General features: G+C 41.2%; 1 pseudogene; it reads right to left on the bottom strand.

Moving 5' to 3' along the window:
- Positions 1–180: 180 nt before the first annotated feature.
- Positions 181–26,012, bottom strand: LOC122140836 (annotated as a pseudogene).
- Positions 26,013–27,722: the final 1,710 nt, after the last annotated feature.

The raw sequence follows: 27,722 nt of genomic DNA on the forward strand, positions 1-27,722 counted from the left end.
CATTAAAAACAAGAAAAGCAAAAGAAAACAACAACACTAAAATCTGGACCCGACCCCGTCCCACCCGCCCTGCAAGCCACTCACAAAAAATCTGACATCACATGATACAATAAGTTCTTGTGAATTCGTGAATTTAACTGTTTATTAACTGCTGTCAAGCCCTTAGTTGTTTCCTCTTTCGTATTTATATTATTAGAATGGGCTCACTCACACACACACACACGCGCGCGCTCACAAACACCGTAAAGAATCTCACACACTACCATAAACACAAAACGCTCAAGATAACGGCATTCTAAGGCGTTATATAAAGCCAGCGTGCCTCCACTGCTAGATTTTGTTTGTTTGTTTGTTTGTTTTTGTATTTATTTTGAGCTGGTGAATTAAATACTTTTTTAAAAAAGGGGGCGGGGCTGGCAGCCATTCTAACCAATCGCAAGGTATCCCCCACGATAACAGGAGCGAAACATTCCAGCCCAGTCCCGAAGTCCCGAGCTCACAAATATGGATATTTAATTACAGTATAACAAATAAAAAACGAACAGAAGAAGAAGTTAACATACTTATGTTTTGCTTTATCATACAGCATTGATCAATACTGCGTGAGTGTTAGTGTGTCTTATCCGTACATCTCCGGGAGCGAATGATGTCCTTGTTGTTAAAAGTGCAGTTAGCCAACGTTCTTTCTCAGCTCTCTCTCTTTTTCTCAGTCTGTGGGCAGTGTGTGTGCGCTACACTGCACCTCCTATGATGCTCCTATTTATTTATTTTTTCGCCTCGTTTTCTTTCTTGGTTGCACTCAAGTCATTCCCATTGTCGACCACAAAGTGGCGCCGGACTCCCCTGTTTCCATTTGCACCCGAAACGAAGGCCAAATATAGTACCACTTAGTCATAGGAGACATTTGACCAGTAGTTCATCTGCAGTAATTAGAATTTCAAAGCGTTCTTCAGTTTAAACTTTCCTATGTCTGACACTTGCTCTTTTTAAATGCATCGAGGTTGAGGACTTGCAGCAAAATGCATGTCCTCAGTGCACGAAACTCGGGCTGGTCTCTCTTGTAGCTCCTTTAGAAAAAGAAACCGCAAGATATAAATATGAACTTGTCGCCTTTCACCTCTGTTCATTATTCTCTTGCTGCTCTGCAAGCGTGCTCTGCAGAGAGTGTAGTCAGCATTACTTCCTGCAAATAAATTCGCTCAGTCCAAGCGTCCGTCTGCGGAGGCGGCGACCAGAGCCTTCCTCCAGAAGATACGTCACATCTATCGCTGTAAGAGACACATAACATTAGTTTGCATCACAGAAGAGGTTACAGTAGTTTTGAAGCAAAATTGGGGCAAAATTAGCAGATTATGAATACACATGGTGTTTAAAAAATTTTTAAACGTAGGGTTATGTATATAAAACCAGGCTTCTGTTAATCAGTTTTTAAGATTTTTTTTTCCAATTATTCAGAATAAAATAGGCCATATTAAATAATGACAATAAGCAATAACATTATATAATAATAATAAAAAAAATATTATTACTATTTCCCAACTAAAACTGTATAAATATGAATAAAATAATACATTATTGACTTATATTAACATTCATGGCTGAATCTCAGAATAAGGTCAAAGATAAACAAAATTCTAAAGACAAAATATATTTTGAAGTATAATGTAACAGTTATATTATATTATATATTAGAACACAATATGAATAGTATTAATTATTAATAGAAATAAAATTATTTACAATCTAAAACTGCAAAATATAAATAATGTAAATTATTGACTATTAATGACATTTATAAGTGAATCTAACAGAAAATGTCTAGGTCAAATTTCACTAAATAAATAAACAAACAAACAACATTTTTTATAAAATATCCAGATCAAATCTAAACAAAAACTACAACAATATATATTTTGTTGAATAGTATTATATAGTTTAACTTTAAAACACAAAATAATATCAGCAATTTTAATATGAATAATATCAGTATGAATATCTATGTCATTGATATAATTAGTGTCATCTAAAACTGTAAAATATGAATAAAATAACAAATGATTGACCACATTCACACTTTTAATAAAAAAAATAAAAAAATAATAATCTGTGATATAAATGTAATATAGTTTGCATATTCAGCTAATTATTTGAACAGCGTTCAGTAAACTTCTTTTCAAATAAATCCTCTCTCCTTTCAAAAGAGCATTTAGCATTTGTGTTTGGAGCAACAAAGAATGAGACTCAATGAGAAAAATGAAGCCAACAATAAAGAGGATTTTACAACATCATCAAAAATGTAACTAAGGAATGCAATGTAACTAAAGCCTTTTGGTTAAATAAATATTTGGTCTCTTACCATTCTTGCTGGGCGCCCGGTGCAGCAGGTCGAGCAGAATCTTGTTCAATCTCTCTCTCTGTGCTTCCCTTCTTCCCAGGATGGATGGATGAAGAGGTGAAGAGGAGAGTGAGGAAGAGCAAGGGGCATCCAATGCATCCCGCGCTCCTCCACCTCCTCCTTTCTCTCGGGAGGCCTCGTCCGTCTCTCTCCTCTCTTCACCCTCCTCTTCTTCCTCTATGTCTTCCTCCTCCCCACCTGTCCTCCTTTCCTGTGACGTGGAGAGCTGGGGAACAGGGGCGCTGGAGTCCTCCTGAGTGGTCTCCATCTCTCCCTCCGCTCCTCTCCCTCCATCCTCGTCCCCATCTCTCGAGAAGCCAGCAGGCAGCCGGTCACATGACGCGCTGGGGGAGGGCTCTTCATCACAGGTTGATGCACCTTTCTCCCCCATCCATATCCCACGCACATCCCCCGCCGTTCCTCTTGTAGTTATCCGGCACATAGTGAGGCTATAGAGAGAGAGAAAAAAAGAAAAGAAAAAGTGAGTGGAAGAAACTGGCATACTTACCATACTGACCCGAATATAAGAATGTTTTTTTTCTTGGAAATACATCTGAAAAATTGTCCTCATTTGTAAGTTGGTAAAAGCGTCTGCTAAATGACTAAATGTACATGTAATGTAGATATTACGTTATATTTTGTCATGCAAAAATATCTTCTTGGTTCTAAAAATCCTTATTTTTTCACTTCTTTATCAGTTTTGTGAGATTCCTAGCTTATACAACTACTCACTGAGAAGTCCCTCTTCGGTGTCAGTCTTTTGGGGAAGTGGTTGAACGCATAGGGCTTGGTGCACACTGGGTACCGGTTGCGGTGGATCTTGTAGAACAGGTGTGCTGATTTATCCAGCCGGTAGTCGCAGATGTAAACGTCCTGTTCCTTTACCCCTTTCGGACGACCTGAATCCATTAGCGAGAGCATCAGGCATTAGCATGCAAAGCGTATGGTGGTTTTCAGCATGTAACACCTGGTTCAGTGCATTTCTTGGATCTCACTGTTGATTTGTTTATGTAAAACTGTTGTATGTGTGAATGTCTCACCCTTGCAGTACGTATACAGGTCCAACACACAGCATGTTCCCACCACCGCCTCCAGCGGTATGATCTCATACAGAGGCACTCGGAACAACTCGTTATGATAGAAGCGGCGGGAAGGAGAGTGGTGCGTCTCATGGGGACGGAAGTAGTGATGACCAAAGGCAAACCTCTCACCTCTAAAGAGAGAGAAAGTGAGCCGAGATCAAATCTAACGTCCATGCATTTTTTATTAAAGAAACAAGCATTGGCAAGGATTTAGTGAAGACATATTCCTTTCAAACAATCCCACATCTACAACCAGAAGCTTTTGACAGGAGGAAAGAACTTTGTTTAAGCTTGAGCCTAACCTTTACACTGAACATTAGGATGATAGCAAAGTTGTTCCATGGTCAACAGGAATGTCGATGCTTAATTCTGAATCAAGAGTGCAAATAAGTACTTGAATACGAACGAGATATGTAATGGAGGCAGGGCATTTAACAATTTAACAATAAACTTCATTATCCAAAATGAGTCTGACATAAGTAAAGTTGAAGTTTATTCTACTTTAATTCAATTCAATTCCATTCAACTTTATTCTGTTTAAGTTTATTTCACTTTGGAACATTCATTCATGGATTTGTGCTACTGTCTTCACACACAGACGAAACTTACTAGAGAAGTATGAAGTGTTGCATAATATACCTCTGTAAATAAATACAATATAAATTCACGTCTCGCCCACTTTAACGCCCTTTGAATGTAATGTGTACGTTCCCTTGGAACTGGAATCATGGCGGAATTACATGTAAATTCCACTTCGCAGGGCACTTATGCAGCACTTGAATGCTGCCTGAACGAGAGATCTCCTTACTGAAGTGAAAGTGTTGACTGGTGTCACTATCTCTCGAACACGCTGGTGGATCTCCACTAAATTCGGGGAAACCCTTCAGCTCGAGGAGCCCTCTCGAACGCCATTCTCCGTGCATTGGTAGCCCCACGGGATCGCTAGATCTTTTGGCGCCGGGCTGCAAATTTAACCACCTGTAACTCCCGAACCCCGGGGCTATCGACGTGGGGGTGGTCTCATTTGAAAGAGGGCCTCTAGATGTACACTCGATTCGCGTTCGAGAGGGTTCCTTGAGCTGAAGGGATCCCCCGAATTTGGTGCAGATTTGCTTTGCCATTACGGCGATATGGCCGTTCAAATTTTCAATGGCTTTCCATAGACTTAAGCTTTAAAGCGTTTCATCCAGGTTGCCAGTATCAAACAATGGAGCGCGCTCTGCTGGACAAACTAAGTAATTACACCATTTCAAGCATTTTATCTGCGTTATATATTGTGTAAAAAAAAAAAATTATATATACCAATCAGCGACAGCCTCATATCGGCCGATAATATTGGCCGATAATATTGGCAAATGATATATCGATCGGGCTCTAGATAGTCCATGTGACATCAGTGGCTCAACCTTAATATTACGAAGCTAGAAAAATACTTTTTGTGCACAAAGAAAACAAAAATAATGACTTTATTCAACAATTTCCTGCGTTAGCAGCACCAAACGCTTGCATCGTGGTACTCTATTCAACAATTCCTTCTTTGCCACATGTTCATGAGGGTACCACGATGCAAGCGTTTGGTGCTGCTGACGCTGGAAATTGTTGAATAAAGTCATTATTTTTGTTTTCTTTGCGCACAAAAAGTATTCTTGTAGATTCATAATATTACGCTTGAACCAATGATGTCACATGGACTTTTTTAACGATGTGCTTACTACCTTTCTGTGCCTTGAACTTGGTAGTTGCGTTGCTGTCTATGGGGGTCAGAAAGCTCTTGGAATTCATAAAAAATATCGTAATCTTAGGGGGCAGCTGTGGCCTAATGGTTAGAGAATCGGACTTGTAACCTGAAGGCCGCAGGGTTCGAGTCTCAGTGCCGGCAGGAGTTGTAGGTGGGTGAGTGAATGAACAGTGCTCTTTCTCCCTCAATAACCATGGCTGAAGTGCCCTTGAGCACGGTACTGAACCCCCCAATTGCTCCCCAGGTGCTGGATATATAGCTGCCCACTGTTCCGGGTGTGTGTTCACAAGTGTGTGTGTGTGTGTGTGTGTGTGTGTGTGTGTGTGTGTGTTCCTTACTGCTGTGTGTGTGCACTTGGATTGGTTAAATGCAGAGCAATTTCGAGTATGGGTTACCATACTTGCCAAAAGTCACAACTTTCACTTTCTTTTTTGAATTTGTGTTCCAAAGATGAACAAAGGTCTTACAGGCTTGTAACGACATGAGAGTAATTAATTACAGAATATTCATTTTTGGGTGAACTAGCCGTTAATCCTATCAATACCTTAATTTAACACCTTACTAAGTATTAATAAGCAGCAAATTTAGAATTTATTGAGTGTAATAAGTGTAGTGAATCTCACTTTTCATTTTTCCAGAGTTTCTCAATACGGAAGATGTCCAGTTTGTCTCTGTTGATATGAGACAGGAGACGGTATGACTGACGCACCGGCTGGCCTTCTGTAGTGCGTCTGCTGTCTCTCATGAGGTACACACAGTCACCTGCAAGAGCCACACATAGACATAAATAAACCTAAACACATTTGAGCCAAAATAAAAGTTTTTAAAAATATGTTTGAAAATTGTCTCATGCTCACCAAGACTGCATATATTTGATCAAAAGCACAGTAATATTGTGAAATATTATTACAATTTTAAATAACTGTTTTTTATCTAAATTTAATATTATAATATTTAAATATTACAAATTGCCACTCAAGAAACATTTCTTCTGATCAATAGTTGTACTGCTTAATATCAATAGTTGTAACAGTTGTACTGCTTATTACTTTTTGGGGATTCATTGATAAACAGAAAGTTCAAAATCAGAAATATAAATTGAAATATAAATATCTTTATTGTCTTTTATCTATATAATGTGTCAATGCTGAACAAAAGTATTAATTTATTTAAAAAAATAAATAAATACTGACCCTAAACTTTAGAACAGTATTGCAGATTTCATTTCACAAAACACACACACACACACACACACACACACACACGTACCCTGATGCAATAGTAAGTCATCACGAAGCAGGCATATATAATAGATGGATCCTGACTGGGCATAACTGGGTTGGGGCACCATTGGGACCTCCTGTTGAAACATGACAAGAAATGCATAAAAGACAAACACCCAAACAAAGCTTTCAAAAGTTCCAAACTTCCTGAATGACGAAGTAGATCTTATCCTGGGCTGACCTTTAAAATGTTGTGATAAGAGACCATATGTCCGTGCTAAACATAGTCAGAGAGGAAGAAAGAATTGTAAAGTTACACAGACTGAAAGGTCACATACCCTGTCCACTGGACGAGGGTCACACTGCTCACAGAGATAATGCTCCACGTCGGCCTCCAATCGCATACAATCACAGTGCTGCCACACCTGACAGACAGGAACAGAGAGATAGATTACCTTTACTTCCCCCAATTACACATGGTTTCAAATCAATACACAACACATTACACAAACAACATGAATAATGATAGAATAATGAATAATTCAATTAATATATTAGCCTGTGGTTTTTATTGGTACCCAAAACTAAAAGTACGGAATATATTTTTTTGGTAACTGAAATGAAGTAGAAATAAAAGAAACTATAAATATTAGATGAAAAACAAACTTGAATGGAAATTAGAAATGTTGCTTTACAAACTGCTCTAAATATAAGTTTAGGTTGACTTACTAAAATTACTAAAACTAAAAATGAAATAAAAAAAAAGCTAATTCGAAATATTAAATAAAAAATAAAAAAAATAAAAAAAATCACATAGCAAATTTAGACATGGTTAACTGGTAGAGATTTTGGACTATTGTCTCTATCGTGGTTACACGCTTATGTAACGTTGTGGTTGCTGTGTCGCTGAATGTTAGCGAAAAATTAATGTTTGCATGCGTTTTTAAGCATTGCATTTTTAAATTTCACAAACAAGTTATTTTAAGCCCTTGAATTGCAATCAGCAGCAAAAAAGAACTAATTTCACTTCATGCACACGCTGTCTGAGAGACTGTTTCTGAGTGCTGTCAGAGAGGGGCGCGCACATGAATACAGCGCTCATAGAGCACAGGTGTACTGAACAAGTGTTTTTTTTTTTGAATAAACACACTTATATATGACAAAATGCCCATCTTTGCAAGTATCTTCATAAACACAATAGGTCTTAAGTGAAGCGAACAGCTGTGAAAGAAAACATGTAAAAGTATATTGGATTCAGGCAGCTCTTAAAATGACAGCAGTCTAATATTCCTGCTGCCTGTCATTCACGTTAATCAAACAAAAGAGAAAATCTCTCACTGCTCTTGACTTATCACTTCTGTAACTAATAAAAAGAGATATATATAGTCAAAAGACTGTATTCCCAAGCCTCTTTAATATTCATTTACCTAGATATGAAATCTGATCACTCCTTGCCAATTTTACAGTCTACCGGGTAAAAATCTTAGTTTGGTCACTCTGAAAGAGAAATGCCATAGAGCTCTCCTAAACAGGGGGATTAGGGATTCAATCCCTAATCTTAAGTATGAGCACATACCATGCACTTCTCACACTGGATCATGAGCCCCTCATCCTTGTACATGCCACAGATGCAGCGGATCACATCATCGTCTTTGTCATGGTTGCCTCCTCCATCATGGTGATGGTGGGCGTGGTCTCTCTCCAGCGAATCAGAGCTGTCGGCCTCACTGGCCGTCTCGCCCACAATCTCATCAATCTGAACAGCAGCCTCATGACGTGGCACCGTAGTACGCCTTCCTCAGCCGGCACACGTCACGACCCACACGCAGCAGACTTACAGCAGACTTACGGCCGTAATATTTCTGTTGAGAATAAGAAAAAGTACAAGACAAATTAAGGAATGTAATGCAGAATATGCCAGAGAGATACTTTGAAGTGATTTCGAAATGTCCAAATTAACTGTAAAAATATAAGATAGTCCATCTTTGTCCTTATTCTTTAATATTTCTTAATAATTTTTATATAATCTCTCACTGCTCTTGACAAAATCACTTTTGTAACTTTAATAAAAAAATAAATTAATTTACACAGTGAAGAATATGCAGTGTTTTTATACATTTGATTTCTTTATACAATGTGATATTTCTTATTTATTTGTTCTACTGTAGTTTTTTTTTTTGTTCTATTGCTTGTAATTAGTTTCTTATTCTTATTTTAATCTCTGACTGTTTACTTCAGTAAGCTTTTTGTTTAGAATAGGCTAATATTAGTTTTTTTGTGATACTGAAACTGGTCACAAGAATTGTGAAATTTCCATAGCATCAAACATTTTGATACCGTAAAGACCTTATTTAAAGCAAAAATAACTATATTTTGATATATTGTTACAATGAAATAAAATTACTCATATCCCTATTTAAGAGCAATGAGTATAAGAGAAGTGGGACTAACCTCAGCATTACGAAACACTTTCAGCATGTCCGAATCAAACGCCTCGACGGTTTTGTAGTGTCCAGTGAGGATCTGCTTCTCTATAGTACTGAGATCTAGCGGATCGGTGACCTTCTCATAGTACTGTACGTTCCTGTTGTTGCATATGGACAAATCACAAAAAGTAAGTATTGCCATGAAGGATGAAGATGTTACAGTGACCATAAGACACATCTTTGATTGTTCTCACTGCACTTATTATTACCTCATAATGTTATAATAACCATATCTGCAGGTCACTGACAACCTTTGTAGATCCTTAAACTTCACCAAATATTATATTTATATAGTAAAAAATCTGTACTAAGAACATTATATTGTTCTCACCTCTCTTCCTAGAAGGCAGGTTAAGCAGCGGAGCAGCAAGAGTCTGACCAGATGAATCTTCAAAGAACAAGAAAGCAACTGATTATGTGAGAATGCATGTCATATACAGTGTTGTTTAATTTAAAGTAAGTCTCATGACACTCAGTAAAACAAAAATGCACTACAATAAGACAGAAACTAGAATCAACATTCTAGATGAAATCAAAATCAAAGCTTTTTGCAGGATCACATAACAAACTAATTGAATTTTGCATAACTAAATCATTTAAAAAATGAGATTTCCATAAAAACAAGTAATGAGTGTCAGCACTTGGTAATACGTTCACAACCGATTGCAGTCTAGACAACCGACTGTCTCACAAACTACAAATCCATGTCAAAATCAATGTCTACACCATGATTACAACCTTTGCTTCTTGCTTTGCATAATAAATATTATTATGCAGTCATTAAAGTGACTGCCAACAATAAGATCAATAGCAAATACTGCTGTTTGTTTTTTTTAAGTATGATAGTGTTTGTGTGAATGAATTAGTGTCTGTTTACCCTTGTAGCTTGTGATCATGTCACATATCTCCTTGAGGATGTGTGCCAGGCGTGCAGTGCGTGTAACTTCCGTGTTCTCCTCGGCTGCCGCAAGTCTTGCGTGTGCGCACAGAGCGTGACGTCTGCAGCGCTGAGAACTGAGTCAGAAATACATCTGAAAAAAGCAACACTCAATTGCTAATCGTCCAACATTTACCTGAAGACTCAAAGCAGAATAATGCCAAACTTGAGATCAAGTTTGATGAATTGTGCACGTCCACACACCACCTGACTTGATGTTGCCATCATCGCGGATGACTCCTCCCCAGCGTGTGTAAAGAGACAGACCACTGTTCTCCCTCTCTCGCTCTCTCTCGCCCCTCTGTCGCTTCAGAAGTTCCTGTTTCTCCCACCGCATCTTCTCCCAATTCCGCAGCAGGAACACTCGATGTTTCAGCACAAAGTTCCTAAATTAAACAAGAAACCAGCTGAGGATGTCTGAGTGTGAGAGATCGGTCTATTATTTCAGAGGTCGTTTCTTATAAAGTCACTCCGTTTATTTCAATGTGCCAAATGTAAAATTAAATTATGACTGTTTTTGTTACAAAAACATCCTTGACTGGTAAAGAGTGTAAAATATGACCCTTTAAAACCAGTGTGTGATGGCATCCTACCTCTCTCTGTGTGTGACATAGGCTTCATTAAAAGGTGCTGGTAAAACTTGCTACTGTCACTGGACTCTTCCTCCTTAAAGGTCCGATAAAAAATAATGGTTTTTGCATTAGGAAAATGTTGTACTTGCAGCTAGTGTAGCCAATAGTAGTGCATCATTACTGAATGAACTGTGTCATACCCGTTTCTTCAGTGAGTGCTTGGACTTGCGTTTCTCTTTCAGTCTTCCCAGCCTCCGGGCTCCGCCCCCTGATCCGCCCCCTTTTCCAGGCAGCCCATTGATTCGCTGGCTTTTGCCGCCAATGATGCCACGGCAACCCTCTGAGCCACACTTGCAGACTTGCTGCATAGCAACAAGAGCAGAGAAACATTATCATTTGGCAAGCAAGAGGAAAATGTTAAACATCTACTACAGGTCCAATCCACCAGCATATCAAAAACCTGATGTTAAAGTGTTAAAAAAAAAACTATCAGAGGTAATCATCCTTGTTAATGTGAAATATTAATAAACAAATAAAAATAAAAGCTTACAAAAAAAAAAAAAAAAAAAAAAAAAAATCTCAAGTCTTCTAAACTCTGGCTGAAATTATTAAGTGGCTATGAGTGACTGAATCAACACCACCGATCTGGACGAATGAAGTACAAGCATCCGCTACAAAACACAGCTGCATACATACACACTGTGCACATGTATGTACATGCTTCAGACAGGCACGTTTCCTGACATGAAGGATACGGGTGGCTGCAACTCTTCCAGCGTACCTGTTCTTCTGTGTTGAAGGAGTGGAAGTTGTAGTCATATGTCAGCTCTGTTCCGCTGTTGATGTCTTTCAAAGCAAACAGACCAACACGGTACACTCCATTCACCGACCTGAAAGAAAGACAGACAGACAGGCTGATGATTTAAACTCAACTCAACCTTAGTCAAGTTTCTAAAGAAATAATACAGATTGCTGCGGAGCACCACTACTCCAGTCTCCAGTGTCACATGATCCTTCAGGAATCATTCTAATATCCTGTTTTCTTGCTCAGGAAACACTGAAAACAGTTGTGGCTGCTTAATATTTCTGTGGAAACCGTGATGCATTTTTTCAGGACTCCTCAATGAATACAAAACCCAATAGAACAGGATTTATTTGAAATGTAATTTTTTGCAACAGTGTAAACATCTACTGTCACTTTTGATCAATTTCCTTGTCTGTCTTACTGTTTTAATATATTGTAGCTACGATGCATATAAATGTTGAGCCTTGAAAGCAAATGAACTCAAGCGACAAAGCATTCTGGACTTAATATTGAACAACTAGGCTGAGTTGTACATTATGCAATAAGGTAGAATGAGGCCATTTTGCCACAGATGTGGGTGTGTGGGTGTGCTCTAACAGCTAACCACTGGGCAGCACAGCTGTGTCCCCCACCCTAAAACACAAGCTACAGATAATCGCTCTTCTGTGACAAGATGGATGATCTGCCACCATCCAGCCTACAAGCTCAGTTTTTATAATGTGTGTATGTGTGTGTGTGAAAGAGAAAAAACGTAGACAAGAGCCAGAGATGGAAGAGATTAAATTTTTCTGTGGACTATGTGTGAACACCAACGCCCTAATGTGTGTGTAATTGTGTTACGGTACCAAAGCAGATGTTGGTCACTGCCCTGGATCTTGAGTTCACAATCTTGTTGTTAATATATAATCCTTCAGACCGCAGTAACCTCTTCCTCTTTTAATTTTGTTTCAACATGACTATGGTTTGCTCATTAATACAGCAATTTCTAAAGGATAAAGTCATTGCTCACTCAGTACTTGTGGTCGTCCACGTCCCAGTGAACTCATCGTTAAAAAATGACCTTTCTGATTCAGAACATCAGAAAGCTGATGGAATTTTATTTACCGTACCTCCTTCAGTGACTCATCAACGGTTTTATTTCACTCACCATTTCTGCATCTCACAGTTGGGCTCGCAGCTGTGGTTGACAAAGCGAGCCTCGTTGCCCATGCGGTAGCTGTCGATGACCATGCCGCTGTCCAGGTTAAGACAGTAGTGGCCGCTGTGGGAGAAGTACTGCTCCATCATGCGACTCCTAAACACAAAAACAGACTTGCTGAATATATGATAAATATTCTTCAGAGATAGCAGATCAAACATTCAATCAAGTCATAACTAAACTAAAAGCCTTTCCCGATCTTGCCCTCCTCTCTCTCTCTACCACTGTCGCTTCCTGTCAACTCCTAAACTGTGCTATCATCATGAAGTCAAAAACGCAAAAAAAAATTACATTTATTTAAAAAATAACCAATGCTATAAATTAAGTTCAGTTTCTTGCACAGACAATCGTTTTGCTTCATAAGACCTGACAACAACTGGATCTTAAATGTTGTTTATTTTGCTCAAATAGAGTTATAAAAAGTGTATTATCCAGGCTAGATCAGCCGGTGCGCATGCACTGTCCTAAGCGCACGTCTCAGAATGCTGACTGTTTCTATAGCAACCGCGACTTCTAATGGCAGCTGCAGTGATGCGGTGACTTTTAAATGTTTTAAATGCCTTATATCTTTGTGCAATTTTTGTGCTTAGTTTTAAATCAACACTAATAATTAAATGTAATTAAATTTTTTATATTTTTTAAGATATTGTATTTCTAGCTGAATTAAACATCAGATATGTTCCTAATGGTTTGCGATTCTGTAGATGTGATTTTGCTCTGAATTTGTGGCAGTATTTGTGCTTAAAAAAAAAAAGAGAAAAAAAAAAAAATGTATATATATATATTATATATTAATATATATTATATATATATATATATATATATATATCCTCAGTGCAAACATAAAACTGAAAAAAAAAAAAAAATACAACAAACAAATTTAATTCCTGAAAAGGTTTATACATTGCATTTTGAGCTTCACATTAATTGGAATTAACCAAACTGTTGCATGTTAAAACTAATTGAAGTATCTCTCTCTTCATGTTTAAAGCCAAAAATGAGGCTATACCTGAATTCCTGTTCGCTGACCACTCTCCCAAGTACTCGATGATGAATTGGCCGGAACGTAGGGGTTGCCTGGTTCGAATCCCCCAGCCCTTCCCTTCAGCCCGGAAGCGCTCGAGGCACTGCACCCACTCATGCCTTTGGATACGCTGGTTATCACACTGGTCATCACCTGGACATGGGCTTGGAGAAAAACTCAGCAAAGATCATCCTGAGGCAGACGGAGATAAGAAAACCATGGGATCCACAGCTGCACTAATGGGTATAAGCTGGAGGAAGTACGCCTCTTACCTGTTTAGACAGTCATCCTGACAGCCCTTCTCACTGTGGTCTTCAGGCAGCCTGCAGGTTACAGGTAGTGGCTTCGTAGCCAGAAAGATGGCTTCACATCCACATAGACATCTAAGAGGGAAAATATGAATGCATTCGTTTCAAACATTTTGCAAAACATGCAAAACAAAACGTGTACAAAAATGAGAGCAGGATAGTCAGGAAGGAATCTGCAACTCCCAGTCTGTCAAATCAGTATATTTATGGAAAGACAAGCATGTGTTCTGCTCTACAGAGTTGTTGAGCTTATGGGTTAGTGCACAAAAAAACTAATGAAAATCTCCTTACTGGATCTGATCTTCTGTAGAAGAGGCACATCAGGTCTCTTGTAGAGCTACAAAGAACAAGATGTATCCTTACTTGACATGGATTAAACTACTTCAAGATCAGTTTAGATATTAAAACTTTGTTTTCAGAACCAATACACCCTGTAGTAAATTTATTGATATTACCCCTTTGGCAAAATATTTTTCATAAATAGCATTAAACTTACTACATTTTGTTAGATTTATGCTTTATACCAGGGGGAAAAGCATTTGCCAATTGAGGGAAGAAAAAATGAACTTAATAAAATATATATACTTTGAAAACTTAATAATCATAAACTTAATAATAAAGATGATAATATTATTATCCTACAAATAAATGTATTGCTGTGTTTAAATTATGTTTGTTGGAAACCAAGACCAAAATACTGATTAATAAAAACGATTTTGTAGCAAAAAAAAAAAAACATAAATGACAAATGCAGCTGTCAACTCAGAGAAAGGATGTGGTTTTTATTGGTTTTAAGAGTTACCTGATCATGTTTTCCAAAGCCACAGGATGTCATAAGGCAGCTGGAAATCAACGCGTTTCGTCTCAAGTATTTATCCCTGGACAAACACGAAGACAAATAGCAGTTTTATTAAATTTCAATCTCTTTGTCATTTCAACTTGAGGCTGCGCCCATTCCAAATATTGATCGAAATCAACTAATCACCTCATAACTCAATAAACCATAATTTAATCAGCCCTGATGGCCCATGGGGCCTATACATAATGAAAACTGGTTTAGAATGACAATAAAAACCTGTATGATCCCAGCAAAGAGTCACAAGCTGTTACTCGTTGAAATAATAGTTCTTTAAAAACCGTTATGTTGAAAAAAGTTAATCCTAACAATCAAACTGTCTACCAACCTGCAATTAGATACAGGCTAAATTAAGTGATGCATGTCAAAATCGCCCGATTATGTACAACAACAACTGCAAGCCAAGGTTTAAATGAAAAAACTCACCAACATGAACGGGTTCGGAAAACAAGGCCAATAACTCATGTTTTCCGTCCTGGAGTGTATTCTATCTTCTCCTTCTTTAGCTGTAGTATCTGATCTGCGAGGACTGATAGTGAAATGGAGACAGGTTCAGTTTATTTTCCGGGTTAGTGAATGTTCAGATAATAAGACGGGCCTGATGAATCTGTTCATACGTACTCATCCAGGTCTTGTACACATAGAGTAAAGCCCAGCCTTTTGGAACCTCTTTTTGGGGAGGGGTGGGTGGTCTACAACTCTCTTCTCCCGGCTGACTGGTCATTGTGGGTGTTTGGGGCTTGCTCCACGAAAGTCAGGGGCCTGTGCCGCTCTGGGATAGGATTGGACATCAGGTGTTTCCCCTCCAGAGCGCTGCAAAAGGAAAAGCAGTAATTTATTAGGGAACTTAACCCCCGGTTTCACCGACCAGGCTTAAGGCTGATTTATACATTCTGCCTCGTAGATACATCGTAGGTAGTGCGTTAGCACACATAGTCTATGCCGTAGGGCTGACGTGCAAACATATAACAGCTGGTCAATTCTACGCGGACAGCAAGCGCTTGGGATTTGGTCTCGCTACAATCCCTACCTCAGTATGGCCATTGAGTTTTGTGTGTGTTTATGTGAAAATTTAATACATTTTAATCCGTTACAACCTTATTAATATAAAATAAACAAGAGCAAAGAACAAGCGTTTTTTCATTTTTATTATAATAAGTACATTATAACATACGTAGTTGTCTGAGACCCAACAATGTTGATATAGTACCGTGGAACAAGTAATTGTGGAGAATGAAAGAATGCAGATACTACTCCCTGTTCAGTTTTTTTGTCTCCTTTGGTAGGTTTAAATAATGATTTAATGAGTTGATATTTGTTTTGCCGCCGTCACGGCTATAAAAATTGATTCTCCTACGAGCCTCTCTTCTTCGTCTTTTGTCCGTGGTACTGCGTGTACACCATCACTCCCGTGGACATTGCATACTAGTGGTTTGCACGTGTACTGCACGTTCGATGCAGACAACAAGCAGAAATAATAAATGAAAAAACTGACGCATAGCCTACGGCGTAAAGGACTACGGCGTAGGTCCGATGCAGAAATATAAATCAGCCTCTAATGCTAGTCCCAGAAGAAAATGGTAATTCTGAGCTGTTACACGACTGAAAGAAATTTTGCACTGACTGATCTTAAAATGTATCAGTGCCTTTGTTTTGTGACTTAAGATGCATACCAGTAATGTTTTTTTTCAAGGCCATGTCAAAAAATTTAACTCAAATGTCCTAATTAAACTATGGCCCATAATCCTGGCTTAGTCTAAGCCCTGTCTGTGAAACTGGGCCTAAGACTTTTGTGGTGTTTAAGTAAACATTAAATTGATTTGACCCATTACAGCAGCATTAAAGGTGTGTGAGGAATGTAAAAAGGAATGTAAAATTTGATTTTACAGAAGCTTATGGAGAGCAGAGAGGGAGAAATGTTGTGAAGGGACAAAAAAAACTGGTTGATTTTGATTTCATGTTGATTTTAAATCAGGTTTTGGAGATGTCACGCGATGTATAATATTTTGCTGATCCCTGTTCATTCAAAGCCATTTACTCCAGTCTTCAGTGTAAATTAATACTTGAGAAACCATTCTAATATGGTGATATGGTTCTCAATTACGTATTATCAATATTGAAAACAGTTGTACAACTTGTGGAAACCGCGATAATTTTTTTACGATTATTTGATGAATAAAAAGTTCAAAAGAATGATCAATTTACTGCATCCTTGCTGAATTAAAATGTCTTTACTGTCCCCTTTCAAAAACCCACATAATCCCTTCCAAAAAAAATGATTTAATTTCTTCCAAAAAAAAAAAAAAAAAAAAAAATACATACAATGAACAGTTGCATATTTTTCACCACATACCTGCGAAAACAATGCATTTCCTCTTGCGTCAGTCACCATCCCCTCCCTCCTTCTGTTTCTAGCTCTTGCCATCACATCTTCCTCTCTAGCACTGGTCGTTCTTCTTCTTCCTCTCCCTCTCCTTTCCTTCCGCCCGGTTCCTCTTCTTCTTTCATCGCCTCCTTCTGTCTCCCTTTCCCTCACGTTTCTCTCTCTTGCCTCCCTTTCTGCGCTGGACTCTGTATTACAGCCTCATGACGTCAACCACGGTGTCTCCCTCCCAAAGCCCACTTCCTCTGTGCCTTTCAGGTAAAGGGTGGTTCTCTTGTTCAGAAGTCTGTGGTGGGGGCGACGGGGAGCAGGCGAGGGGGTAGCGGGTGCTTGCGGGGACGGCCCCCGGACCTCGTTTTTTCACCATGTTGTTTCCTGTGCGTGCTTGCCCTCTGGAGCTTCTTTGCACGAAGGATCTTGTTGACATGATGCAGGTTGTTTTTGGGAGGGGGCCGATGGAGTGATGCGAAGGTGGGGAGTCACGACAGCATGCAGGCTGGGAGGAGCACGTGGCGGGACTAGCCTGGCGGCTGGAGGGCCGGAGAGCTGAGCCGCTTCCAGGCTGGTCAAGAGTGCAGTGAGAAAGGCAAGAGGTCGAGAGTGAGAGGGATAGGGGCAGGGTGGTGGTGATGGTGGTGCCAGACCTCATTTCCTGATGGGGACCCTCAGAAACCTCAGGAACAATGGATTGGCCAACTCGGTTATGTGTGCAGAACAATAATTTCCTGTGATATTAAAACAAGAGGTGGGTTGAGTAGCTGAAAAATACTAAGCAAATTCTGAGAACACACAATTAACAGAAGTCTCCCCATTGCCCCTTTACACTCCACGTGTAATGGTGTGTCAAAACACAATGTAAAAACCTTTAAAAAAAACAAGTAAAATTAAAAAAGGCAAATCAAGACTGAAAAAAAAAAAAAAAAAAAAAATCAAATCAAAAAACACACAATAAAAACTTGGTGTTTACATTTCAAGAACTGTTAGGCAGCATCAGGTATTTCAACTGACTGGACATTTTTTCTATTAGCAGGTGAATAACAGAAAGGGGAACAACAAAAAAAAACAAAAAATTTGAGGCTAGACCAAATAAATTGGATTATAGATTTTGTAGAAAAACCAAAGATACTCATTCTCCTTATCAGTCACAAGCAAATAGCCATTCCAATTCTTGATGTTTTATGGCTGAAAATAGCTGCCTTCATCATATTCAGCAAAAAAACCAGCTACCTTGTTTCATGTGTGCAGGGCGCTCATTAAATGTGTTCCCAACTTTAAAAAAAAACATCCCAACAATCCATTATCCCTTAATTAACTTACTTCTCAGTCTAACTCACTTCAAAACATTCAAAAACAAACAAACATTCAAAAATGTCTTCACACACAACACACAAAAACAATTCACAAACAAGTTCAAAAAAGCAACAAACAAAAATATTATGTTTCTCAAATTCATACAAAAATTATCTTACATTTCCATCAGTCAAAAAAACCATCCTTCACATATCTTTCTATTTCATCCACATTCAAAGAATTTATTTTCAAAAGAAAACAACACAAAAAAAAAAATTCCACAACAAGAATTTTCTCTCCATGTAAGACGTATTACAAAAAATTCACACAAGTTTCCAAAAAGGGGTTTAATACAAAAACAAAAAATTAAACATTCAAGGTTTCAGCGCTTTGCTGACAATCACATCTAATGACTGCAATCACAAATTAGCAAGCACAAAACCCTTCAATTCTACACACAAATTCATCCCAAACAAACACACATGCACCAATTCATCAAAATCAACACTTTCTTCAAAAACATTCCAATCATAATCACAAAACAAATTCTATTCATTCACAGTCTTAGTCTTATTCTTGTTTTTCAAAATCAATTCAAAAAACCCAAACATTTTTCTCCAAAATTCACTTAAAACAACACAAACACAAAAAAACAAAAACAGCAAAAGAACACAAAAAAAAAATTTCCTCAACAAAACACACACCAAAATTCATTTTACTCTCTCAGCAAAAAAAACAACACAACAAAACACAACCAAAAAGAAATCAAAAGTTTCTTGAAACAAACAACAATCACAAAAAATCAAAACAACAAAAACAAATCCGCTGAAAACTACAGTGATTTTTTTTTTTATTAATGGTGCAGTCAATGACGTATTCAAGTTTGGATGACACCTCATGACTGCCTGAGCTCCACTAATCCTTTATTACACCTTCCTTCCATCATACACTTTTTCAAAGCCATCTCTCAGCCCCATAGGGACCCTCTATGCGTTCATGGGATGACCTCACATAATCCTGGACTCTACAATCTCACACATGCCTGTCCACGCAAACACAACTGTCCAGCATGACTGAGAGCCTGCTCTATTATGAAAACTGCTCCGTTCACCTTGTTCAGCACTGTAACATTTGAGCAGGTGTTTATATGTGTGAAGAAATTTTTGCCTATTGGAATCCCACAGCTGTTGGAGTGCCGAGGAAATTATGCTGTAACTACCCATTAGTAGATTAGGTAGTATAATGTAGGACCTTTAACGAACAAGCTGCAACTTCAACTCCAGTTCTCATATCAATCGCTTTAATTTAAACAAACCATGCAAAATGTTTTGGATTTGATGAGCTGGCCCTGAAATCAATTCCCGAACACTGACAGCGAAGTACTGGAAAAGAATCATTAAATTTGTGGCATGCACTGAAGCATAAGTGGCCTCCAATAAAATTTTAGCACAGTATTATGGAGGACGCTGAGGTAAAACTATATTTGGAGAGTGACTACATTTCACTGCATTAATTCTGCAACCTTCACAATGTCAAACTAAATTTGGGTCACCATCAGGAAGCTCAAGCCCAGATTTGCATTCCGCTGTTTTGACAACAACATGTAAGACAAAATGTAAGGACATTAGACTGAACAGATGCATGGTTGTACTGTAAACCGTTACCGTTGCACATACGTACTTGCATGTCCAGTAACCTTCACAATATCAGCATTATTTTGTAAGATGTTTTCTCACTTACCACCCATCTCTCTTATCGTTCTGCTCTTTCGAGTGTGGAACGATCCCTTCTCACTGTCCGATCCAACCGTGACCCTACTAGGGCTCTCTCCTGATGTTCCCACCTTTTTTTTCTTGCGCCGTCCCTTTGAGGAGGTTCGAGATAGTGCAGATGTGAACAAGTTGGTGTGGTGGCTGGTATCTGCCTCCTCAATAGGGGAGGCAGCATCTTCTTCATCCACTCTCTGAGCACTCGACTGTATTTTGCAACAAAAGTCCTTCACCGAATGCACCAGACCCATAAAGGTATGGTTCTAGAGAGTTTGGAGTAATCTGTTTCAGAACTTCCCATCCGGAACAAGAGTCAACTGGACGATGCCCCCGACTCCGCTGCCCCAAAGACAGTCGCGCAGGCCCCCAGACAAGACATAGAAGCTTCTTTTCGGCTTGTACCGTCTGCTGAAGATGAGGAGGAAGAGGAAGGGGGAGTTGGCAGAAGCTGCCTGTTTGTTAGTCACTGGAGTCAGCAGAGCCATCTCGGCCAAACCTGCAACGCTGCGGGACTCTACACTCCCTCGCTCACCTTGCTGCTCCGACCCCCAACCCCTCCCCTCCTCCACTCTGCCACTCCAATGCTACCGTACAACTCCACCAACATCATCACCCTCTTCTTCCCCACAGCGATCACGTGTGCTTGTGCCTATGCTTGTGTTCTGGTGGTGCCAGCCAAATGACAGCTCGGACTACATTGCAGTAACGAGTTACTGATGAACGACCACCACCTATGATACTATGTTTCGTCTTGTGAAAATTTTGAAGGGTTTGAGAAGCAAGTGAGCGGGGTGTTGATGATGAGACAATAGAAAGGGGTCGGAGGTGTGAGGAAAAGAAGGGGAATGAACGTGGTGGGATGGGTCCCGATTGGGGAGCCTGGTTGAGTGTGGTGGTGGTAACAGGGCAATTGCTGGGGTTTTTTATAACCACGATAGTAGCCAAGTCCGCAATGGGGCAGAAGAGGATGGTAAACCAGGGGTTCACAACCGTAAGAAGGGTGATAGAAAACCTCCGCTGGAAGAGGGGAAAAACACCTAAACCAGTTACAAACGGTACTTCTGAGAATAGATTCTCTGAGCGTAGTTGTTCCTGCCCTCTTTTTTTTTTTGTAATATTCTGGCTTTACGGACATAATGAAGTGAATCACATGGGTAGGCTGGGTGGGGTTGAATAATAATCCACTAAAAATTGATCCTGAATATTGTGGGCAAGAGGTCTCCTCTGGAGAAGAGTGCTGTGGTGGGTGATTGGTTCCCCCTCCAAGGCTGCTGCTGGCTCTGGCACTTTCCCAAGGCATACGCGCCGCCTGGCCCTGCTGCCCCAGCACCCAGAACACCCAACTGCTACCCAAACTAGTGTGTAGGTGTGGCGGATGACCAAGTTCGTATTTTCAGCTGAGCTGCAACACCAGATCTCATCCAAAATCATCCAAAAAGTCTGGGTCTTTGGCCGACGTGACCGCAGCTGCAGATACACTGCTTCTGTAGCGTTTTCGCGCTTGTTTGCCTTTTCAGTTTTGTCATAGCTAGGGCAGCCATGTCCAGTCCGTTTGCACTTATCTTGGTGCTTCTCTTTATGTCCAAGCAAAGCAGTAGATGGTGCAGCTGGGTGGGCGGTCTTCTTGTATCAGGTGAGGACCTTGGCTCCCAGTGGGGATGGTGTATGTGAGGATGTTCCAAGTGAACTGAAAGATGAGTGCCTCCTTCTACCTCTCGAAGAAAGCCCATTCCAGCTCCCATGCTGGACCTATGAACACCAGGCATTACGAGTCCCCCACTTGCCATAAACCCTGCGAGACCCCTACACCAGCTAAGCCACATTGCACTACCAGCCTTTTCCTCCCCAACGGTCTGAGGTGCTGTTGTTTGTCTGTCCCAATGCCACTGTCCCCTGGGTACCGTACTCTTCGCTGTGGGATTCCTGACTGGGGAAGGTGTGGCCTCCTTCAAAGCTCACTAAGAGGAGCAGGAGACGTGGGCAAATAGTGGCCTTGGAGGAGAAAACTTTGATAATGGTAGTTTTCTCTGCTGCGGTAGTGGTGGTGGTGATGGTGGTAAACCCCGGCAAGAAGATTTCTTTTGAGATGGGTTTGCTGTGGATGATGAGGAGCTTGCTACAGTGCGAGCAGAGGGGGTATGAAAAAAGTAGGGGGGAAAAGGAGAATGAGTGGTGGCCCTGATGGGAATGGCTGCAGTGTGGGGTGGGATGAGAAATGCACTGAGCCAGGCTCAACAAAACTAGCATCACTACATGGGACTCTGGCCCCCACTTTTGACTGACGAGAAGTGATGGGGAAGGGAACACCCTCAGATGGAGGCAACTGGTGTTGCAGGTCTGTGACTGGTGATGATGGTGTGGGTAAGAAGTGTTTTGGTGATAAGAAAGGTTCAGGAGGGAGGACCGTTGGGCAACCTGGGGAGGGATTAGCTGATGTTTTTGTGCTTACGACCCCTCCTTTTAACCCATATATAGTTGTCCCCTTTTTGCTAACATGATCTGGGGTCCTGATTTGCCCCCAAATGTTCAGCGCAAGTGATGATAAGGACCGTGGTTTTGTAGCAGCCCCCCAGCCCCCGTCGCTCCGCTGTTTCTGGCGCTTTCATGCTCAGAGTCCCTGGTTTCGGACCCAAGCAGTATCTGGCTCAAGAAGCCTCTTCCTTTTTTACTGTCTTACATTTTATTTAATCTTGCCTATAACTCGTCCTTCATAATGAGCTGCCCATTGCCCTTATTACGAAAAGGGTTTTTCACCTACTGAAGTAGCCCCTGACTTCAGGAGCAAGTGTTGTGCTGGGCTGGGTTTTCTTGTGGAAGGTTTGGTGGCGAACCTGGGTCGAACTCCTCGTTGGCTTCGCCCGGTCGGAGTTTTCGCGCTTTCTTTGCATGGGTTTTAGGTGGATTTACAGTCCACTTCAGGGTGCAAAACAGGGGGATCCTGCTCTTCACTTAGATTTGAACAGGGACTGGAGGAGACTTTTGAGGGTACCAGTTTGTTTGGGGTGTGGCCACGTGCTGGCGCATCTAACCGAGGAATTTTGGACTTAGGCCGTCCCCTCTTCTTGGGTGAAGAATCAAAAACATTCTGACAGCAACAGGGGACATGGGGAATTACCAGTGGGAGTCCATTCCACAGTTTGCCGAGTAGGGGATGAGGAGGAAAACACCTGATGGCATTGGTTTCTGATGGTTAGAAGTAGCCTCATGTAATGTCTTGTGGGTGCGACTCACTGCCTTCGTCCAGCGAGGCCGTCGTCCTCGCCGCTTATTTAAGAGAGGCTTTGAATCCTGCTCAGTTGGTGATGCAGGAGATAGAGCCCCAGTGTCGTCGCACAGTGGTGGGGGCTCCTGCTGGCACCAGAAGGGTATGAAGGTGAAATTAGTGGAATTTGGTGGAATCAGCAGGACTTGGTACCCCACTAACACGACTTTCCTGATTGGGACTACGTTTGACTGGGACTTGAGCTCTTACCCCCCCCGCTCACTTCGAGAGAGCTGGGCAAAGAACACCTTTCTTAGCATCTTGCTTCCTTACCCTGGCATTGCTGGTGTGGAGCCCTTACTTAAATCTCTGGGACTGTCCGTATCTTTGTCTCGGTCACGCTCTTTGTCTTTCTCAGTAAAGTCCCTCTATTTGGGAGGGGCTTGCTCTAGGCCGTGAGGCTTAGTGAGGCCTGGCAAACCCTGGTACACAGCCCTGTACTTCCTATTCTTTCTAGGAAGAGATGGTGATGAAACGAAAAGCCGTGGAGGAAGAATGAGATGGGCAATGCCGCAAGACGAGAACTGAGATTGTCATTCCAATTGGTGGTACTGTTGTCATTGCTATTACTTGTGGACTGTGTCGTCAAGCGGACTACTATTTTGAGACAGTGCAGTACTAGTGGTGGTGGTTGTGCTGCTGTTGCTACTGGTTGACCCCCTTTGAAATTTCCATCTGATTCGTCTTTTCCCAGAGGTGCCAGAAATTTCTCCAGGCTACGTGTCCTTATTTTTGGGACCCATAAGGCGACCTGACTGGCCGTGAAACGGTGGGTGGTGGGGCCAAAGGTGAACAGCCCTGGAATAGGTGTTCTAGTAGCATAGCCGTTCAGGTTCGCTTTCTGCAGATTAGAAATTAGGGAGGCGAGCTAATGTGTGCTGGAGATGGTGACACCTTCGGAATTTTGGATTAGGGCACTTTGAAGGCGGGCCATGTAGCTATGAGCCTGAGCAAGCCTTCTCAGTTATTGTAGGAGTTACCCCAGGCAGAAATTCCCCTTTCTTGTTCTTTCTGCCGCTCATGAAATCTTGTTACTGAGGAGTAAAGATCCCCATCTGTTTTGGGGGTCCTGTTGTGGTGTGGTGGCAGCTGGGGGGCATTGTTAGGTGGCGATGGGGCAGGGAGCAGAGTTGGTTTGTGGGGAACATGGTTTTTCTTTCAGAGGAGGGTGATTTGTTTCTTTCTCATCATGGGGGCATGAAGCTTCAGGGGTCTCTCTGCAGCGCACCCGCTTTTGCATCCGCCTTTCCTCCGCCTTCCCGCCAGTTTTTTGGAGGCGCCTACTGCATATCACTTCGACCGGCAAGCACTCTGCCAACGCATTTGGCCCTCCCTCTCCTTCGACTGTAATCTGCACCCTCCTGGGCACCCCCAACCACATACTGCTCTATTTGAACTAATGACCAAAGTGTGCCACAAAATCCTTTCTCACCTAGTTATTCCCCAACTAGGTTATCTTAATTTTATGTTTAGGCACTGTTTCTGGATTGACTTTTGGAAATCTATGGTTTTTTCCCTCCCAATCACATTAAAAACAGCCTACTGATTTTATAGGGAGATGGGAGGAGAACGGAACGATGTCGTGTGCAACACCAGCGGAGGGGAAAAAGTTACCGCGCCAAAGGGTTACACGTTTTTATGGCATAATTACACTCACAGGCACAGACATTTGCAGCCCCCACACAAAGACTGCACAGCCGGAGTGCCCTGGATCAGACAGCAAAGCGATAGGTACACTACACTTTAGACAATGTGGAACACACACACACATGCCAGAATTTATATGTGTACATGACCGAAAGCGAGAAGAGATAGAGTGAGAAAGAAAACATGGCAAGCTTTGCACAGGCTTGTTTATCTGATGAACACGCATTCCGCCTATAAGTGAAATGGACAGTAGAGATAAGAGGGTCATTTGAGTTTGTCTAGACCCTTTAAGTCGTGTCACTGTTGGGTGGCATGTTGTGTAAATGGATCTGATCTATTACTTTATTTACAATGCTCTTAGAAATCTAAGAAATGCTTTGTTGGAAGTTAAACAACCTTACTCCTTTTTGATGGAAGCACTTCATTCACAGGAGTGACTGGGCTGGTGGGAAACCGGGAGGCGGAACGAGACGGTGAGGGAGATGCAGCCGGCAGGAGCGCTCGGTGATAGAGGTGACTCCTCGGCTGAGAGAGGGCTTTTCTTCTCTCTTTTCCACGACCTGGGTTAGAAGTGTGGCTCGCTCCCATAATTGACTACGGGCCCACGATTAACACGCGCTCCACCTCGTACCTCCAATCGGTCTTATAGGGGCTCGGAAGGCTGGGCGACACAAACATGTTCTCCAGTATTTGAGGAGGATTCTTCATGAGCTTGGAATGTCGGAATATCTTGAGCTTGACATTGCCTCAGAGTACCTGGTTCTTTTGACCGAGACATGAGAGTGGGTTTGACGGCTGTTGCTAGATGCTGGTCACTTGTCCAACTTTCAGCACCGCAAGCCGCAGTTTCACTTGTGCCACATCTCTTGGTTGTCTCTCGCTTTTTTCTTTTACTCTTTCATCGTCCTTCTTTGTCCTCCTCACTCCCTGCTTTCTCGCGTTCTGCTGGAGGGGCGTGGGTCAGGGAGCGTGGGTCTGGCGGTAGAGGGTCCCCCCTGTGTCCTCTGATCCATTGGTGATTTTGGGAACAAGGGGGGCTTGAGTGGCGACAGTATGTTCCTCACTTGCAGGTTATAGCGCAGGTACTGGGACAACTTGTGCAAGATGGCAGGATAGGAAAAAAAGGAAGTGGAAATGGAGGGGAAGGGGAAGGGGGGAAAGCAGAGGTTGGGCGAAATAGAAAAATATCCTTGTTGGGTAGACGCAATGTCGTCCCTTCCCAATGTGCCCAGCCCTCTCAACCTTCAAGCTGAGGAGATAAAGACAAGAGAGGGGCGTGAATTACGACAACAAAAGACAAATTAGCCACCCTTCTGAGACAGCCTTAACCTTTAATTTAATTATTTAACACAGATGGCTTGGCAAACATGGATCACCACCCACAAATACGACTTTGAATGATCCAACTAAGGACACAGAAATGGATAGTCACTAATATCCAAACGATCACATGCACAATTTTACAAGAATAATACTGTAAAAACAACAACAACAACAACAAACAACAACATGTAAGATCGTGTCAAACACATTTTACCAGATAAAATTCATAAACAATTGACAAAAAGCATTTTTGTCCATCGTTTTATTGGGGCTCAGCACTTTAACCAGTAGACTAATTCAACGTTCCAATGCATCTGTTTACCTTTCATCAAAACTGGAGATAAGTATTTCTAGTGTTAGCTATGTATGATAACACTGATTTTGATAGTTATCAGCATTTTGTTGTACATGTAAACACTCAATGTTTCATTTCAAGGTGGCGTATCAACCACTTTTACACTACTTTTTTGAAAGTCCAGCCCCAGTCCCATAATGACCAAGACCTTTTTGCCAAAACATCACCTTGTATGCCACAGAAAGAAACTAGTCACAAGGACCTTGAAATTATTTGGAATATGAATTTTATGTGAACCAGCCTTTTCAATATTCTTACAGCAATAAAGTTAACAAACAATTTTTTATTTTTTTTTTACAATCGCCTTTCTAATAAATTGACCTGGTTTATAAAAGGAATGCACAAAAAAGTACTGGGGGCTTGACAAAAGTAACCTTATGCCCCTTACACACGTCCAAAACAAAGGGCCACTGAGTAATTTGTACTGCACCGACCACAGGTGCTTTCTGAGGGTCAAGTCATGAGAGGCGAGTCCGAGCAGTGACCTCAGCATAAAGCTGGGCCCTCTGGGAGACAGAGGATCCAGTCACCTTACCGAGCCCTTTTATGACTGCCAATCAGAAAAGCGCAGAGTGAATGAAAGACCAGGAAAGAAAAGAAAAAACAGAGGGTTAGAGCAACATAAAGCGGACAGTTTCTTTACGCCCCGCTGAGAGCCAAGGTTTAAAGATTACACAAGTCTATTAAGAACGCCTAGGTCATTGGAACGCTACACGGCCGTTTAGCGCTCGGCACGAGAAAAAGCTCCAAGAGCCATTTTACGGAGTGTTGTTCATTAGTGGTGGTCTTTTATATTGAGAAAGTCGTTTTCTGTGAAATCACCACAAACTATAAAACCACGCTCCAGAACTTGGAGTCCTGCCTTCCTTCTCTCTACTCCCACTTCTCACTGTTTACTATAATTACTCACCCCATTTCACTTAAACACGCCCTGTCTCTGCCATTCGCCCTTTCACGTTTCACACACGGCCATCCAAAAATCACACCTCTCTTGTTCTCTGCCCGACCTACCCTTTCACCCCGTTCTGTCACTCTCTTCGTCCTCTCACTCATTCAGTCTCCCTCTAAC

Source organism: Cyprinus carpio, chromosome B19 (assembly GCF_018340385.1).
Source record: "Cyprinus carpio isolate SPL01 chromosome B19, ASM1834038v1, whole genome shotgun sequence".
NCBI lineage: Eukaryota > Metazoa > Chordata > Actinopteri > Cypriniformes > Cyprinidae > Cyprinus > Cyprinus carpio.